The sequence below is a fragment of the Rattus norvegicus genome, chromosome 1 (genome assembly GCF_036323735.1).
Source record: "Rattus norvegicus strain BN/NHsdMcwi chromosome 1, GRCr8, whole genome shotgun sequence".
In the NCBI taxonomy this organism is placed as follows: domain Eukaryota; kingdom Metazoa; phylum Chordata; class Mammalia; order Rodentia; family Muridae; genus Rattus; species Rattus norvegicus.
The window spans coordinates 182,213,241-182,232,781 of record NC_086019.1 but is presented as its reverse complement, the minus strand read 5'-3'; the positions used below and the strand labels follow the sequence as shown (position 1 = coordinate 182,232,781).

Below are 19,541 nucleotides of genomic sequence, written 5' to 3'. Positions count from 1 at the left end.
GGGTGGGAGAGGGTTTTAGGTGAGGAAATGGGTTTTTAGGTATGTGCTATTTCTGGTCAGGAGTCACAAACTCTGTAGCCTAAAGGCAGGGAGATAAATAAGAGGGGGGAGGGTGTGGCTGGGGACTGTGCCTACCTCAAGGGAGGCAGCTCACCTCAGCTCCAGGCTGGAAAAGAAAGGGTGGGGCTAAGAATCAGGATTTCCAATGAAAATACTGAAGCTCACTGGTTTTTAATTTAAGAAGTAATTTAAAATGTCTGAAACCAAGTGAGGCAGATACGATATTTGGTAGGATGAGGACACCAGTTTGTGACCCCTTGCCTTACACAGTTAGCCTTCCCCCAGGTATATATAGGCTTATATTCTTTGCCATGGAGACGATGATTATTTATATATAAGTGGGGGTGTGTTAGTTCATTTCTACTTTATCTCTCAGAGTTAAGCTTTGTGATAGGAATTACAGCAGAAAAAAATTAACACAGCCACAGATAACATTTATCCCCAGTTCCTGGTAGGGCTCCCATGCAAGCCTGGCTCTCCAGTTAAAATCCCAGCTATAGCACTGGGGGCAATTTTTTTTTTTCCTGGTGATTTGAGGTCGACTTCTCAGCCTGGCTGGAGCTTGCAGATGAGTAATGAAGAAGAATTGCAGAATAACTTTTCTTTGTTGCCCATGGTAACCTGGCCTGGGCCTTCCCAATGTTGGTTGGAGACATTAAACACCAGCAAAACCAAACCAGTATCCACAGCCAGTATCCTTTGACCAAATTGCATGGATTTGTATGATTCCCACCTCCAAGAGCACTGGCAGGCTTTCTAGTCCTCTCTGACTCAGTGTCTCCCAGCAAAATGAGCACCAGGTGAGTCTCCTCCCAAAGCACCTTTTGTCACCTCCCAGAAGAAGCCACGTTTTTTTGTTTTTTTGTTTTGTTTTTTTTTTCTTCCCCCACAGAATTGTGCTTCCCGGCTTTGGCCTTGACAAAGAGGTTTTTTTCCCCCATGTCTACATACATAAAGGAAAATTTTCTCCTGTGGTGGAAAAATGAACCTCACCTAAATCTCTGACATCCCCAAGAGGAAAACTGGCTCAGTGTTACCCCTGTGGTACGTGTTAGTTTTTTCCCCTTTCTTTAATTGCTTGTCTGTAACTTAGACATATCTATTTATTTTTTTATGGCACACGGTGGGGTGGGAGTAATGCTGGTGTATAAGTCAAGAGAGATCTGGTAAATTCCAGATCATGTACACAGAAAAAAAAAATAAGCCGAGATCTGCAGCTAACTGCTATGTAATCTGGTTCTGGAAGTATTAGATAGGCAGGGATATTTTAGCACCTTTTGGGGGTGGGGAGGATGCCTTGGCTCAGTCGCTTGACTTGAAGCATTCCAGCTCTGGCTGTTTTTGACGTGCCTTCTGACCCCAAACTGCATATTGGGATACAGTTTGGGGTCACAGTTACAGCCTAAGTTAATTCCAATAAAAGAGACCAAAGAGTTAATCAGACCTGGTTGGCTGCGTAAGACTGTGTGATTAAGGATGTCTTCATCACGCTGTTTCTGTGGCCCCAGTGGGCAAGGCCTGTCACTCATCTTCATTCGAAGTGGAGTGTATTTGCACTTTCAATCCTGTGGGTCACTTAGGGACCTGTTCTTTCCAATTTTGCTATATCAATAAAGGAACTTCTGGAAACTTCTGGACTGTGTGTGGCTTTGGGGATCCGGGTGCTGGTGCCTGTGCCTGCACCAGCTTTAACTTCTTTGTACAAACTTCAGTGGCACCTCCCCCCATTCCCCAGTGTGTGTGTGTGTGTGTGTGTGTGTGTGTGTGTGTGTGTGTGTGTGATGGGTTCTGGGGATTAAACTCAGGTCCTCCTCCTGTTTGGGTAGCAATCACATTACCAGCTGAGCCACCTCACCAGCCTACCTCAGAGGCTTTTCTGGAACTCTGTCTCATGATCCTGCTGGAGAGAATTGTTTGCCCATGTGGAAGAAAATGCCCCGCAGACGTACAGCTGTGCCCTTCCCAGCCCCCTCCAACATGATTCAAGTATTGGCCTATGTAATTCATAGTTCAAACATTTTGCCCAGAAACTCTCTGGGCCCTGGGGCCCTCTCGACATGGTTAACTGCTAACGCTGAAAAACACCCGGCTTAGCGGAGATGGAATCTTGGGGACCAAGTTGGGCGGTTGACATCTCAGCCAGGTAGGCCTCAAGGAAAGCCGCAGCTATCAACGACTAGGTACTAGTTGTGGGTTAAGCCTCAGGGAAAGTTGATGAGTACATTTTATTTGGTTTTCCATTAAAGTCGTAAAGTCCCAGGCCGTTGAAGGCAGAGCAGAGATAGCAAAGAAACACACTGCGTCTTCCAAGTTTACAGACAGGGGCTGGCAATCAAGCTTCCAAATTACAGACAGCAGATGAAGGTACCGGGCAGGGAAGTCAAGGAAACCAACAAGAGATACGCCGCATAGGGTGTAGAGATTTCCAGGAGGGTGCTTGGAGTGGGTGGTGCCTAAGTAGAGATGTAAAGACAGGCAGGAATTAGCCAAGCCAAGGAAGTGGAGCTGCTGTGGAAGACTACACCCAACCCCACAGTGAGGGAACTATGTAGCAGGGGAAAACTGGTCACCTCACAGTCACCAGGAAGCAAGGAAAAGGACCTACAGTCACAGTATCTACTCTCAATGACCCGGCTTCCTCTATGGCCCAACTCCCAAAGGCTCCGCGATCTGCCCATAGCACCACAGCCGGAGGACCAAGTCTCTACCATAAGGACTCAGGGAGACATTAAGACCCAAGCCATCCCAGAAGAGCATGGAGAAAAGGCTACATTTAGCTACAACTTATAAAAATCTGATCTACAGTGACATCAACAAGCAAGGATTTCAAAACCCATACCCTCTAGTAGCCTGGATGTAGGTTTCCACGGGGGAGGGATGATTTGGGATCCGGGCATCTTTTCGCTTTGGCTTTCCAGATAGTTTTATCTTAACTTCATGCAGTGTATGTCATGATTCCACAGTGACCACTATTCTTTTCCTATAGTTGACTTGTTAAGAGAGAGGGGAACTGACTACGCAAAGCAAAGGACTTCCTCTCAATTCCTAATGAACAGAGCCCGGTCACATGACGTATTTGCAAGGGAGGCTGGGAAGGAGCCTGGTGCACGGCTTTAAGCAGCCCTGAGTGAAATAGGAATGGCCAATGAGTATTCGTGCCTACTTGCCATAGAATCTGCCAATCAGCAAAGTCCTAGAAACAAATTCCAGAAGATTCTACCAGAGAGGGAGCAGTGGAGGACCTATGGTTTCATATCTATTTGATTTAGACTGTCAGCATGTCATAAATTTGACAGGTGTGCCTGGTCTCAGGGCCATGTTTATTCATGACGATGATTATTATTTTGATAAGTCAGTTAATTGTTTTTAATACCACCTTCCAATGTTCAACATCAGAGTGAAAACTCACCCCTTGATAGGGGTGCTGGAAGAACAATGCACGAACACGGGTTGGGGGTGGGGGAGTGAGTCAGATGTTAGCAGTCTACCCCTAGGATCTGCACACCAGATTTTTGGAATGAGGGTGAGTTTACAAGAGAGGATCCTCCTTAAGCCTCAGTCCATTGTTTCTCTATCACAAGAGTTCTTTTCAGTGGGACCAAGGATGACTCTGCAGTTTTGAACAGGAGTAGCTGACTGTAGAAAGAAGTCCATCCAGTTAGAGGCTTGCCCGTGGCCATTTCCTTCTTCCATGGGGCCTTGTCCTCTCACCAAATGTTCTCCAGTTGTCTTAATTGCTACAGTTCCAGACACAAGGCTCAGGTTCTCAGTAGCCTTCTTAGGATACACCAGAGACTTTGCAGTGTTAGGATACCCAAACCTGGGGTCCTACCGTATGCCGATGAGATCAGAACCTTACGACAGGGAGCGGCCTAAGCAAGGACAGAACTCCATGAATGAATGTAGACTAGAGTCATTAACCACTGACTTCTGTCTGGTGGCCCTTCCAGAACCTTCTGCCTGTGATTTCAACACCAAGAATGATGGAACCAGTTGGTATTTGTCATATCTGCTTCCTGGCAGAGACAGAAAGGTTGAAGGGTGGGCAGGAGCGGTGATAACGGGCAGAGTTCTTGGGCTGAGAAACACACAGCATTATTGCTGAGCAGGCATGGGATTTGCATTTGCAGGCTCTTCTCCTTTCTCCAACCCCAGGAAGACAGGGATGAGCTGGGTAAGATGTAGGAGTCATAATGAAACTTCTCCACAGAGAAAAGCTCCAATATCAGGAAGAAAGACACGACAACCCTTCCATAATCTACCGTCCGGGAGAGAGCATCCCCCAGACTCTTGCTTTCTGTCACTGACAAGATACCAGACACAGTCACATTTTTAAGAAGAAACAGTCAGAGAAAGCCTGTCTCAAGAAGAAAAAGAGGAGGAAGAGGAGGAGGAAGAATAATACTCAGGCACAGTCCTAAAGGCTTCAGGCTATGGTCAGTTGGTTCCATTGTTTCTCCCTCATTGCCACTGGGGAACACCAAGAAAGAGATGGGGCTGACCTTCCCTTCAATGGCATGACCTCCAGTGACCTAACTTCTTCCCACCAGGCCTAAGTGCATAGCAGTTCAACCCCCTGCATCCCTTCCAATCACACCATGGACTGGGAACCAAGTCTTTAATGCATGGACTTCAGGGAGTGACATTCAGGATTCAATGTGCAACAGCTATTGTCTGTCTTCATAGAATTCTAGCTCTTTACATGAGCATCCAGTGACTTCTTCATTCACGTGTGCATGCACATGCCCTGAGTGTGTGTGTGTGTGTGTGTGTGTGTGTGTGAAGGCAGATGTGGTTGTGCATGCATACTTGTGCATATGCATGTGGCAGTCAGCGGTTAACCTCAGGTGTAATTCTCAGGCTCCATCTGCTACCTGTTTATGATTTTTTTGGTTTTGGTTTTGTTTCAAAACATCCTCCAAGTGGCCTAGAACTCACCCAGTTGTCTGAACTGATTTGGTTGCCACAAAGCCCCCAGAATCCATCCACCCCATCTCCACCTTCCCAGCACTAACATTGCAATCATGCACCACCACACCTGGCTTTTTCACATAGGTCCTGGTGACATAACTCAGGTTCTCATGAAACCAAGGCAAATGCTTTAACAATAGCAGAAGGACAGATCGCTACCCAACTCCTAGCCACCGTCTATCTCACTCTCTCTCCAACCCCTCTGGAGGTATAGTGACTCTGAGCTGGCCCTGAAGAAGAAATTCACCTTCCACTGAAGCCAAGTGGGGGAAATAACCCAAGCATCCCTTTGCCTTCCAGACCCAACCAAAAGCTTTTAAGGACCTAATCTCTCGAAAGAGGTTTGTCTCCATGGCTTATTTAATCATTAGTCACTTCAAAGCAGGAGCTAAGCCTCTAATGAGTGGCTATCGATACCTTATCAAAATGAAAGCATCAAAACATTTCTGTCATGGAGGCAAATGGCCAAGGTCCCTGGGACGAGCAGCCTCAAGGGCAAGAAACTGCAGACAGAAGACACTGCCTCACACGACTCAGATGTCACACGGGCAAAGGCTGTGTGAGCCCGATGCTTTTGCTGATAAATACAGTTAACTTTTCATATCCATGGCTTGCACATCTGTGAATTTAGCCAACCACAAGTCAAAGGTTCAAAAGAGAGAAAGAGAGGAAGAGAGAAAGAAAGGAGGGAGGGAGGGAGGGAAGGAAGGAAGGAAGGAAGGGAGGAAGGAAGGAAGGAAGGAAGGACTCTGGAGGCCAGCACGATGGCTCAGCAAGTAAAAACACTTGCCCAGAAAGCATGCTGGGAACTGACTCTTAAAAATTGCCCTCTGATCTTCACATAAACACTTGTGGCATATTCATACCCACATGTACACATATATACACTCATACAATAATAATACATTTAGAAAATTATATCTGAGGATGACAAGATGGCTCCCCTGATACAGGTACGTGGTTGGCCAACCTAAATTGACCCCTGCAACCCAGAAGGGGCTGTCTTCTTAACATTGTTCTCTGGCTTCTACATGTATGTATGCTGTGGCACACATGGATTTAAATAACATGGGAGACATTCATAGTTTGGGGAGAAAGGACCTCACTCTGTAGCTCTGGTTCACCTAGAACAGGGTGTCCTGAGTGCTAGGATTACATGCATGAGTCAGTGTTCGTTTACTTTTTATTTTGTTGTTGTCGTTGTTTTTCTAGCCGTTGTATGCAGAAGACCTGGGCATCCACAGCTTTGGTGGGTCTTGGAGTAGGTCTTAGAGCTGATATCAAGGGTGCTGAGCTGCTATTTGACCTGGTTTTCAGAAGCCGACTAGTTAGTAGTGATCTGTTCTTTTCAACTCTCCAGAGAGCATGGGGTCTTCCTCTCCGCATACACAGATACATGAAACTGCCCTCCGAGTCTGAGCCCTCTAAAGCAGAGGCGCTTCCACATGCTTGCTATGAGTAACCCTCCACTTCAAAGTCCCCTCCCTGCAGGTGCGCAGGGCCAAGTGACAATTATGTGCAAGGGGCAGGGAGCAGAGGAGACACGTGCTTGGTCCTGCAGGGGCAATAACAGCCACCAGTTATAATGACAGCATCTTAAATTGCAACTGAGTCATTAACACATAATCCTGCCTGTAAGTCACAGGAATTATATTTAGATGGCCTAGACGTCAACCTTTGTGACGTCAGGCTTCTGAAGCTAAACGATGGGGTTTCTTGTCCCTACAACACAGCCTAACCTAGCCTAAAGTAACCTAACTGGGGCATCAGGACGCTACCCATTAGCCCAGCAGTTCTCAATCCCTTTATGGATTAAACAATTCTTTCATTTCTTAGGGGTGGTCTTTAAGACCACTGGGGGAAAACATATTTATATTATGATTCATAATGGTGCAAATTTACAGTTATGAAGTAGCGAAAATAATTTTCTGGTTGGGGGTCACCACAACACAAGGTATTAAAGGGTTACAGCACTAAGAAGGCTGGGAACATTGCTTTAGAGGGTCTCCCTCAGAGCTGAGAAGTATATATCAGATATCAATATATCAAATATATTGGCTCTGTGCAGAGGACGGGGATGGAATGGTTAGCAGACAGAACCTCTGGTAACTGGAGCTTACGTACAACTGGCTAGAGAGAGATCGTTATCAGACACAAGGGTCAATAAAGGTGCATGCTCTGAGGCAAAGAAACAGGTTTCTATGATATCATAAATGAACCTAGCATAGCCCAGAGGTATTGGGATGACATCTCTAAAATATGGAATCCCAGAAGAACACTGAAAGTCTGTCTCAGGGTGCCGCCTTGGGGAATGCTTCACAAGCACAAAGTTCTGCGTCAGACATTTGACATCCGCAGTCCTCATTACTGCCACTTTTCCAAGAGGTGGCTCTAGAAGCCACCCCACTTTACCGATAAGGAGCTCTTGGCTCAGCAGAATAAGGTCATAGGCCCCAAGGAAATACACATCGGGTTTTGAACCCACATCTGCAGGCCCTATTAAAAACAAAACAAAACAAACAAACAAACAAACAAAAAACCCAAAAAACAAAAAACCCCAAACTCTCTGCAGCCCCTGTATTCCTGGCTTTTTAAATTCAGCCAGAGAAATGACTCAGGCAGGAAGTAACCCTTTGAGAGTCCCAGGGGAAGATCAAAATGAAATGGGCAGTCCAGTGTCCACAGTCGCCCTGCAGGAGGAGTGTACAGCCTTCAAGTCTCTCTTTAAAAGCTCTCTGGTTCCTTTTCATTTTTACAGCTTCTTCTCCCCACCCCCACCCCCAGGGTGATTTCATTTCTCTTGCAGCAGATGGGGAAAGTGTGGGCTGCTGGCCCTACAGTAGCCCAGCCACTGGCCTTCCCCTCCAGACTTAATCCAGAGACAAACAAGAAGGACACAGCAGCTGTCTCTTCTCTTGGCTTCCTCTGATGCTTCCCTTTCTCCTTGCTACAGAAGCAGGAAGTCCTCAGATCACTATGTTGAAACGTTGCCTGGGTTAAGTTCATTGCTTTCCCTTACAGAGCCCAGACAGGGACACATTGATACATATTCAGATACATGTCTCCCGTGGAGATGTATGTGCACAGGGTCACACGTATTCAACAACTGTTTAGGTAGGACAAACCTTAGCCTGCCAGACACTGTAAATAAAGGTTTATTCAAATACTCATTCCCTAACAACACATCTGTGACTGTGTTTGGCACTAAATGTGCTGCAAGCGACCTTATTACCTGTGATTTTCAAAACCTAAAGTATTTATTTGCCTTTCAACAGGAAAAGTAAGCCTCGTTCTTGTTCGTCCTTCTTCCAGTGTTCTGGGAGGGGCCTGCTACTTACAGGCGTGTAACCAAACACCTTAAAATTAGCTGCTCAGACCCCACTGGAAGGGCTGGGAAGATGTCAAAGTCAGTAAAGTGCCTGCCAAGGGAGCGTGAGGAGCTGTGTAAGGCCAGGGTGTGGAGCTGTGTAAGGCCAGGGTGAGGAGCTGTGTAAGGCCAGGGTGAGGAGCTGTGTAAGGCCAGGGTGAGGAGCTGTGTAAGGCCAGGGTGTGGTTGTATTTGTAACCCCAATGAATGGCAGTGCATGCTCATAATTCCCCACGCTGACCTCAGATGCACCCTCTCCAAACACACACACACACACACACCACCACCACCACCACCACCACCACCACCACCACCACCACCACCACCACCACCACCACCACAGTGGCCTCTCTCATGGTTCTGCATGTTGATCAAGCTGGACCAGGGAGTATAACTATCTATGACATAAGATCTGAAGCCCTGGCACCTCTGTTCACTTCCCTCGTGTGGAGGAAACTGCTAATCACAGATGAGCTCAGCCTGTGTTCCTGGGTGGCAGCGAAGCCCCTGAGTTAGTGGTGCCTGCTAACCACACTTTGTGGAAAGTCTGAGCACAGTGGTGCTCCACGGTGTCCAGGGATAGATGGGCTACAGGTGCCTATTCAGTAGTGATGTATTGGGTACGTGTATTTGTGTGTATGTATGCATGTGTATACAAAGGTATGTAAAGATATGTGTATGACTGTGTATGTGTGTGTATGCATATCTGTGTACTTTCTATATGTGTGTGTACTTGTATGTGTTTGTATATCTGTATATGTGCATATCTGTGTTTATGTTTGTATATCTGTACTTTCTGTATGTGTGTACTTGTGTGTATACTTGTGTGTGTGTGCTTGTATGTGTATGTATATCTGTATGTGTTTGTATATGTGTAATATATCTGTGTGCATACATCTCTGTCTCCTCCTCCCCCACCCACCTCCCCCCTACTCTGTGTGTGTGTGTGTGTGTGTGTGTGTGTGTGTGTGTGTGTGTGTTAGGACTTCACCCTATGGTTCTAGTTCTACTCAACTAGTGTAATAGGCCAAGGACCTCCAGAGATCTGCTTGCTCTCTGTTTCCGGTGCTGAGATTACAGACACACACATACACACACACACACACACTGTGTGCCCAGCTTTTCACTGCATCTGAACTCAGGTTCTCATGGCTTGCTCAGAAGCACTTTACCTGCCAGGCCATCTTCCCGGTCCCCTGATACTCTTTATAAAGTATCCATCTCGAGTATTTTGTTATAGAAACTGAGCACCTATTAAACACTAGTAAGCGTAAACGTTTTTTAGTTAATTAACTTGTAGTGCCGGGGATCAAAGCCAGGTCCTGCCTGCTACCTGAGTGCTCTCCCACAGAGCTATCTCTCTAGCCTCAATAATATTTTCCTTGTTTTAATGCACAGCAATGCCTGAGTTCCATCCCAGAGACTAAGATTCCCTTGGGCTGGGGTGGGCCTTAGTACCTGGTTAAAGCTCCAGGTGGTTCTAATGTGTATCAGGACCGGACCCTGACTGGTCCTGGAGAAGCTGCTATAGGAAGATGCTACAGGGGGTTACAAAGGAGAAGAAAGGTATCTGCTGGAAATTCAAAACAGAGACGTCTGCATGGTACCTCAGCTTGGCTGCTGGGTTTTCTCTGCAGAATTAGCTCCACCCTCTCTTTGCTCTTGAATCCTGACTCCCATGGCCTTCCACCAGTGACTCTGTCACAGTGGACACCCAGACACAGTTGCTTTTACTGTGGTAGCTGGCTTTGGACAAAGTGACCATAGGTCTCAGTCTGTCCATGGTGTTCCATGCATTTTTTTAAATTTTAATTTTATTTAAGTATATGGGTATTTGGTCTGCACGTGTGTCTGAATACCACTTACGTGCCTGATGCCTACAGAGGCCTGAAGAGGGGGTTGGATGCCCTGCAACTGGAGTTACAGATGGTTGTTAGGTACCCTGTGATTTTCAGAAATTGAACGTGGGTCCTCTGGAAAAGCAGTAAGTGCTCTTAACTGGTGAGTCATCTCACCAGCCCCTAGGGGCCTTCTCATATATCCAATGTGATGGCTAATCTTGATTGACAACTTGATGGAGTTTAAAATCACCATGGAAACAAATCTCTGAGTTTGTTTAAGGCCAGGATTAGGTTAACTGAGGTGGGAAGAGCCACTGTAGATGTGGGCAATGCTCTCCCATAGGCTGGCGTCCTGGGCTGGCTGAAAAGGGGAAAGCAAACTGAGTGTCAGCATTCGCTGCCCTCTGCTTTCTGACTGTCCACACAATGCAAGCTGTAGCCCCAAGCTCCCACTGATGTCCCTGCCATGGAGGATCAGGCAGCACCTGTCCTCCAGCAACTGTGAGCCGAACAATTCCTTTCTCCCTAAGTCGCTTTCGTTGTTGTTGTTGTTGTTGTTGTGGTCACATCGAGACAAGCATTACCCTAAGTACTTTAAATCTGAGGCTTACTAGAGGGCTTGTGTTAGTTCCACTCTCTGCTCAGTATCTATAGATAATTAGACCTCAGGAGAACCTCCTGATTCTGCTGGGTAGTTTCCAGAAAGCCAAGACAAGGAGCGTGTGGCCCAGGTAAATCAGAAACTGACCCCAGGCATGTAGAGGAATGCCAGTCAATGCAGGGTGGGTTTTTCATGATGGAAACAGTGTTCTTGTGTTTGAGATTATAGAAATCTGAAGAATGCACAGTGGTATGGCAGGAAATGGGGATCACCAAATACCCCTAAAATTTCAAGGCAGGGCTTCCTCATTTGGTTTCAGAGTGAGAGAGAAGGGGCTCCCTAGGAGGGCTTCTCCACCCAGCATGGCTTCAGAATAAAACCAGCCATTTTCATGACGTCATCTCTTTGACTTGGGACTGTGGTATGGGGACAATGGCAGGATGCAGCCTTCCAATTTAGCTCTTGACATCAGCCTGGTTGGAAAGGACTTGGCCCAGAGGCTCTCTGTGCCTCTGGGGAGGAATCACTGGGTTTGAGCCCAGAACCTGTGTCTGGAGTGACTAATAATATGGCTGTTGCCTGGACACTCCCTGAATTCCACCCATCAGTCACAGGCTAGCTAGCTCAGACCTGAGCACACCACAGCATAGTGACTGGTCTATTTCCCATGGTGACTGTGCCCCCATAGGCCATGTGCTGAAGGTGTGTTCCCTAGAGAGGCATTATCAAAGGCTATGAGGCCTTTAAGAGGTGGAATTTAGTGGGAGGTCTTCGAGTCATTGGGGTGTCCCCTGGAAGCCCTCTCTTTTTGAGTCTCAATCGTGAGGTGAGTGGTTTTTGCCCCACAACACATTCTCATGACTGCTTTGTTACAGTCACAAAAGTGACAGGGCCAACAGACCATAGGCTGAAGCCTTCAAACCGTGAGCCACAGTAAACCTTTTTGTGCTATAAGCTGACTGTGTCGGGTATTTGTTACAGCAACAGAAAGCTGACGAGCAAAGACACACAAGAGGAAGTCGCTCAGGGAAGTAAAGTAACCAACCCAAACTCACAGAGCTGGAAAGCAGCAGAGCCAGACCTGGAGCTGCTGCTGGGGACACATGCTCTTCTTCAATTAGTTGACAAGGAGTTGACCAGAGCCTTCCATCTCTGAGACAACTGAGGAGGAGGAAGGGTTGGTTTGGAGTGATCCTGCAGGCTGTGAGAGCTGAAGAGAGAGGTCTATACCTAGGGAAACGATCTCAGAAGATGGAAGAAGGACCACGCCTATCGGGTTGAACCAGCTTCGAGGAGGAGCGGATGAAGCCGTCCTTGGGATGCCATCTGTGCCTACAGCTGTGCTGTTCCTGGGCGTCTCATCTGTGCCTCCCAGCCATCGATGCAACAGGGACTGGAGTGGGCCTACAGCTTGGTGATAAAGTGCTCGATTCGAATTTGACTGACCTGGGATCAGGCCTCGGCTTTTGGAACTATTATATATATGATGATTTCACTAAGTTCCTTAACTACTGTTCTGTTGCTATGAAGAGACACCATGACCAAGGCAACTCTTAAAAAGACAAAGCATTTAATTGGAACTGGCTTTCAACTTCAGAGGTTTAGTCCATTATTGTCACGGTGGGAAGCATAGCAACACACAGTCAGACATGGTGCTGGAGGCATAGCTGAGCGTTCTACATCTGAATCCATATACAACAGCAAGAGCCATACACTGGGCCTGGCCTGAGGTTCTGAAACCTCAAAGCCCCTAACGACACACTTCCTCAAACAAGGCAACACCTATCGCAACAAGGCCATACCTTGTAATCCTTCTCAAGTAATACTATTTCCTCATGACTAACCACTCAGATCTATGAGCCTATTCAAACCACCACAACCTCTGAGCAAAGTCTGCAGTGAGCATACTCTAGAAGGGCTGGATAAATGCTCTCTGGGGAAACAGCCCTGGGGGTGTGTCAGCTGTGCTCAATTGATGGATCTGCACAACTTTATTCTTTTTTTTTTTTTTCTGGAGCTGGGGACCGAACCCAGGGCCTTGTGCTTGCTAGGCAAGTGCTCTACCACTGAGCTAAATCCCCACCCCCCACAACTTTAATAAGATTCACAAGAGGCAGGGACAATCTACAGCAAGAACAATTCACACTCAGACAACAATAGGCATGTGTACCCCTGCACCCCATGTATACCATGAATCCCTTATATAAAAACATCCTATGGCATGAATATTCCTCACCATGCTCTCCCCTCCCACACCCTGCTCCCCTCACCACCACTTACCCTGTGTGGTGGTTTGAATGAGAATGGCTCCCATAGGTTTATATGCTTGGATACTTAGTGGCCATTGTTGGAACTTTTGAGGAAGGATTTGAAGGTGTAGCCTTGTTGGAGGAGGTGGTCACAGGGGTGGGCTTTGAGATTTTAAAACCCCATGTCATTCTTGGTGTCCTGTCTGCCTCTGAGCTGTGAATCCAGATGTGAGTTGTCAGCTGTTCCTGCCATCATGACTTTTGCTCTGCCATCATGGAAGCTAACCCTCTGAAACCATAAGCCCAATTAAAATGCTTTCGGTTATAGGTTACCTTGGTTAATGTGATATTTTGTCACATCAATAGATACCTTGTGTATTGGAGGGCTTTGCCTAGCAACCCTTCCTGATGTGCCTCAGTTTCAGCATACAGTTGAATTCTAACACAATTATAGTAAAATATGTAACTTAGTGAAAACTTCTTGTACAAACTTCACAACTTGAACCCAGCAGCCAACACTTCCCTCATTATTAGAAGCCACTTTCCATCCCCTGTCTTCTCTAATTCACATGCTTTATATATGTAATAGATGTACATAACCTGGGCTACACTGGATAAATGAATGGTACATTTGTGAGGTATAACAGGCTGTCCCATGGCAATGTCTGCAGGTCTTGTGGGTTGTCTTTACCTGCAGAGGGGAGATTCTATTATCATCTATCAGAGGAACCTATTGTGTAGCAATTTCCTCTAAACTGAAATATTCTATCCCGGAGGGAAGTTCATTAAGTCTCAAAAAATTTTAAAGGGAAGCTGGTTAACATTCCAATAGTGAGCAACTCAAAAGTCTCAGGAAGTCCCTAAAACTTACCAAATTTACAAGGTCCTTTCCCTTCCTAAGGTAATATAAGCAGTAAGAACTGCTCAGGAGAGGAGACTCTACAACCTATGGAGCTGCCTGCAAGTTTTGCAGTATGCTCCAGGTTTCTAGCTTATGTTAACAGTCACTCATATTGATGTGAGCTTTGGTGATGCAGCTGTCTTTGAGTCAGTTTTGCTTTCATAAGCAATGCATCACCCATACTCCTTAAATTAACTCCAATAACTCATGCTTCAGCAAGTTGGACTTTAGTGGTATCATTACTTTTGTCTATAATCAGTATATCTTTGGGTTAAATATGCCTAAGTCTCCCCAGGAGTCACACACTAAATCTGTTCATCATCCCACAGTCCTGAGAACCCCCAAAGCAAAGAAAGGAACTTCTCTGGGTGTCAGACAAGCTGAAGTGCAGAAATCCACTGTAGAACAAACTAAGAGGTTCGGATTGTATTTGAAGATCAGTGGAGATGGTAGGGATAAAGACACATGCCTCTCAGCCTAACGTGTGTGGGAGGGGAGGCGGGAGCATCATGAGTTTGAGATCAGTTTAGCCTAAGAGAAAGACCCCATGTCAAAACAAAGAAAAATGAGGAGTACAGGGGCGATGGAGAGGCAATGGCCTAGCATGCACTCAGCAATACTGGACAGGGCCAAACCACATTCTGAAGTGGGCTATGTCCTCTTTCTCTTTCAATTCTGACATCTTACCAGTTCCTAGTGAATAACTTCTTCCCCCATCTTTTGGTCATAACAGCAGTGCCAAATTAAAGCCTATAGAACAGTCTATCTAGTCAGAATACCACTATCTAGTCACACACCACATAAACAAACACACAGACTCATACACACATAGATTCAAACACACACACAGACTCACGCACGCACAAAGGTGCACACAGATACACACACTCACACACACATCACATATACAAACTCATGCATCATGCATGCACAAGTGTGTACACAAACACACACACAGACTCCTCTCCACACACACACCACCACACAGAATTATACACACATACACAGACTCATGCACCCATGAGTGCGCGCGCGCACACACACACACACACACACACACACACCCATTGTTCTTCCTGAAATAGGACCGTGGCAGAAGCTTCATTTATATGTAGATCTCCACTCTCTATGCTCAGCATTTGATGAGCACCCTAAGATAGAGCTGGTTGTTTTGGCTTCTGCTCTGGTTTTACATCTTGTGCACTGGAAAGATAAACAGGAAGCCCCTCCCTGACTGGGAGGATGGGACAGGCCCCTGCTCTGGGACTCAGAAGAGCTAAGTGTCCCTTTGGGAGGGGCCCCAGGCCCTGGAATAAACTTCCTGCCTACAAGAAGAGTGGAGTGGCTCAGGGGTGGGGTGAGATGTTGCTATGTGTTTCCTGTCTCCTGGGTGCCTGTTGTGGACTAATTCTACTTGGAATTTCTCCTGGAGCATCCAGGAACCTTTGGTCTGTGTCTAAAATTCCAGCTTGGGTAATGCTTTCATCTTGAGCACACGGTGACTGTATGACTTGTATTAGTCATCTTGGGGTCACAAATATTTTTCCTTGTGTGTGTGTGTGTGTATGTGTGTGTGTGTATGTGTGTGTGTGTATGTGTGTGTCTATGTGTTTGTGTAGTGTGTGTGTGTGTTCATATGTGCACATGTGTGTGCAGAAGCCAGAGGCTGACATCAGGTAATTTCTTTCATCACTCTCCAGTTTCTTTACTGAGATAGGATCTCCCCAGTACCTACAACTCTTCAATATGGCTGTTCTAGTCAGGGAGCTTGCCCAGGATCTTTCGCCTCTCCAGCGTGAGTGCTGGAGTGTCAGATGGGCCATCATGCCCACCTACTAGTTAGCATGGATCCTGCAGATCCAAACTGTAGGCTCATGCTTGAACGGCAAGCGGTCCATCCACTGAGCTATCCATCCCCCTGGCCATGCCACTGATGTTTCAAGCAGCTGGATCAACAATCTCTTTCAACTGTGTTAACAGAAAAACGGAATCAACAGAGCAGAAATTTTAAAACACAGTCACCATCAAGGAAGACAACACCCAGATTCAGCAAACATCACCAAGGTCTGGATTCTGTCCTAAACTTTCTGCAAAGCAGAGCAGGGGACATAGTACATCAGGCTCTCTCTCTCTCTCTCTCTCTCTCTCTCTCTCTCTCTCTCTCTCTCTCACACACACACACACACACACACACACACACACACACACACAGAGAGAGAGAGAGAGAGAGAGAGAGAGAGAGAGAGAGAGAGAGAGAGAGAAGAGGTTATGGGACATCCTCAAGGTCACCCACCAGAGCAGAACCCAGATCTTCTGCCTCCAAGTTCAGGGTTTGTTCTACTGCAGCCAGAGTTAACAAAACCATTTCCGGAAATAGTTAAGAGCCAGAGCTGGGGAAAAACCATTTGAAATTGGCCGAGAGGGAATTGAGAAGCAGCACATGTCAAGTTCTTGCCTTTTCTCCTGATGTGGTTGTTTGCCTTTCCCAACTGTATTTTTCTGACTGCTCTAATCTCTCCCAGAAGAAAAACAGCACAGTAGTTCATTCATTCATTCATTCATTCATTCATTCACTCATCCACTCACTCATATATTCATTCACTGTTACAGATTGGAGTTTTGTCCACTAAAATGTACATGCTGAAGCCCTAACCCCTGCATTTAGGGTGTGGTTATGTTTTGAAATGTGGCCTGTAAGATATGACTAAACTACCAGCTATGGTGGACACATGCCAACCAGCACAGGAGAATCATGAGTTCAAGTCCAGCCTGGATGGCATAGTGAGTGAGTCCAGGCCAGTCTGGGCTACCAGGTATTTTATTTTATTTCAAAAACAAAATAAAAATTCCAAAACATAACTAAGATAAAATGAAGTCGCATGGGTGGACTCTAGTGACCGGTGCCTTCATAAGAGGTTAGAAGGTCATGGACTACTCAGAGGTGTGGAGTGACTACATGAGGACCCAGGAGTGTGACTTCCACCTGCAAGACAGGGCAAGGGGTCTCCGGAGAAAGCCTCACCCTACTGACAGAAGCCAGAGGAAGGATTTCTGTTGGTTAAGTTGACCAGGCTGAGACATTTTTGTTACTGTTTTTGGGAAAATTACATGTACAACCCTTTTCTCTTCATTCTGCACTCACACACATGGCAGCTCAGGCAGGTGTGAGCTCAGCTGTGAGCTTAGTGGGTTTCCCAGACCCCACTCTAATGCTGTGACATCACTGTCACTGGCCCACACTCTATGGAATGTCACTCTCTGAGGTGCTGACCATGAATTGGGGTGTCAGAAGTTACCTCTTCATTGCTGTATGTTTTCCCCCACAGGGGTGTTAGCTGGGTGTATACAGGCGGCACCATCCGGACCCCTTGGTTATTAAACAAACAAACAAACAAAACAGAGGAGGACACTGCTAGGAGGGTCTGGGGCAGTGGAAGGGAAGACTTGAACTGGATATGGTCAAGATACAGGATACATTTGTAACAAAACTGTCAAAAGCTGAATTAGAATTTTTTTTTTAAATTGTGGTAAACATGCAAATTCCTGAAGCACTCACCACGCTTAACATTTCTTCGTGGCAAAGCTTTTGTTTAGCTTTTGAAGTGCATAGTGCAGTGTTGTCCCACAGTCCCTGCTGGGCAGTAGCAGGTCAGAACTGACTTCTGGTCGACCTACAACTATGTTCCCCACTGAGCGCCCAGACTCTCTACCCACCTTTACTGCAGCTCTTCACGCCTCATCCTCTTCAACATTAACTTTTCCAGGTTGCGGGGGTGAGGTCACCCCGTGACTAACCTTCTGGAGTGGTCCTGGAGTGTTTCACGTGCCTTGTTGCCTCCAGGACCCTCCCTGTAGTAGAAGTGATGAGATTTTTGTCTCTCCCCTGAGTTCACTCACTGTTCTTTTCCGGGTGGGAGAAGATGAAGAGGTGTTGCTTCTGAAGCCAAGAGCTGCCCCACAGCCCAGACTCTGGCATGCTCAGTGGTCCACCCTGCCTCCTGTTGGCTTGCCAGCCTCCAGTGCTCTTCAGGGTCATGAACATTTCTCTTTAATTTTACCCATGGAGACAGCTTACTAAGGTGGAAACCCCCATCAGGCACTGTCTTGCCCCGGTGAGCTTCCTATTCCTGCTACAGAACAAGTCTGGGCTACACTACTGTGGGTGTTGTCAGACACAGAGGATGAGGAACTCAAGATTTGTGTAGACCACTGTCTGCAAGCGCTGCCTTGAGATATACACTGAAGTCTCTGTGCTGGGAAGATGGCTCAGTCAGTAACGTGTTTGCCATGCAGACACGGGGACTTGACTTCAAGGCCTTGAACAGATGTAAAAGCCAGGTGTGGTGGAAAGTACCTCTAATCTCAGTAGAGGCAGAGACAGGGGAATGCCCAGAGAATAATGTTCAAATCAGGGTAGCTTGCTTGCTAGTCCATCTGACCAAACTAATAATCTCCAGGCCAGAGAGAGGCCCTGTCTCAAACAAGGAAGAGATTGAAGAAGACACCTGACATCTGCCTCTGGCCTACACACTTATACACATACAGACATGTGACATACACACATATTCATGGACACTAACATGAACATGTACATATCAAAATGTCAAAGTCTTGGAAATGACAGTCTAGCTGAGGTCTTTAGGGGGACTAGGCAGGTATCTGCCCTTTCTTTGGTGGGACATCAGAAACCAAGATGGAGGACGGGACGGCCCAGCTGGAAGGCAGAAGGATCATGCTAAAGCATGCTGGATGAGGGGCTTGTGGTAGACCTCATATCACAAACTGCTGTGGGAGAGGTGTAGGCAAATGAAGCCTTGTCCTTCTGGGAGGAGAATGGAGCCCACACTCTTGGATGAAGTGGCAGTCTAAGGTGATGACACTGGAGCCACGTTTTCAGATCAGTCCCTCTGGTTAATTCCCCACCCCACCCCCACCTTGCTCCTTCCAAGGTAAGTGCTTTACCGCTGAGTGACACCCATATTTTCAGCTATTACGTCAAGACAGGGTCACCCAGACTCTCTTGAATTCACTCTATAGTTCCCAGAGCTCTTGAACGTCAGCTCTTCCTACCTCAGTCTTCTAGTAGCTGGGACCACAGCCTCGACTGTCTTCTCATTTGGAATTGCACTTATGACATGGACGCTGTGGTGGAGAGAGCACAGTCTCTCCATTTCCCGGCTTGTTGTGGATGGCAGGCAATTTAAAAAGCCTTATTATATTTCTGATGTTCATATTTTTTCCCATAGAATTCATACATTTTTTTGTTCAGGGCATAGGGAGGGAAGTTAAGAGGGTAGTAGGGCAGAGAGAGAGAGGGAGAGAGAGAGAGAGGGAGAGAGAGAGGTGAAAAAAATGAAAGGAAGAAGGTGGGAGCAAGGAAGGGGAGGAGAAAAGTAAAGAAATCGGTGAAAAGGAACTGTGTGAATCCGCTCTTGCTCTCTTGTTCTTCCCCTTTGTTCCTTCTCTCCTCATTCCCCTCCGTGTTTCTCTCCACATATTCATGCTGTGTGTGTGTGCATGTGTGTGCATACATGAAGGTGCTGTGTGTGTA

The 19,541-nt window shown here is 46.6% G+C and overlaps 1 long non-coding RNA gene across 1 annotated transcript; it reads right to left on the bottom strand.

Annotated features, from left to right (window-relative positions):
• Positions 1 to 2,164: 2,164 nt before the first annotated feature.
• Positions 2,165 to 3,116, bottom strand: LOC134485171 (uncharacterized). Its single transcript, XR_010063142.1, has 2 exons — positions 2,900 to 3,116; positions 2,165 to 2,513 (listed from the first exon to the last, which is right to left on the bottom strand). It is a non-coding gene; the product is annotated as an uncharacterized LOC134485171 (long non-coding RNA).
• Positions 3,117 to 19,541: the final 16,425 nt, after the last annotated feature.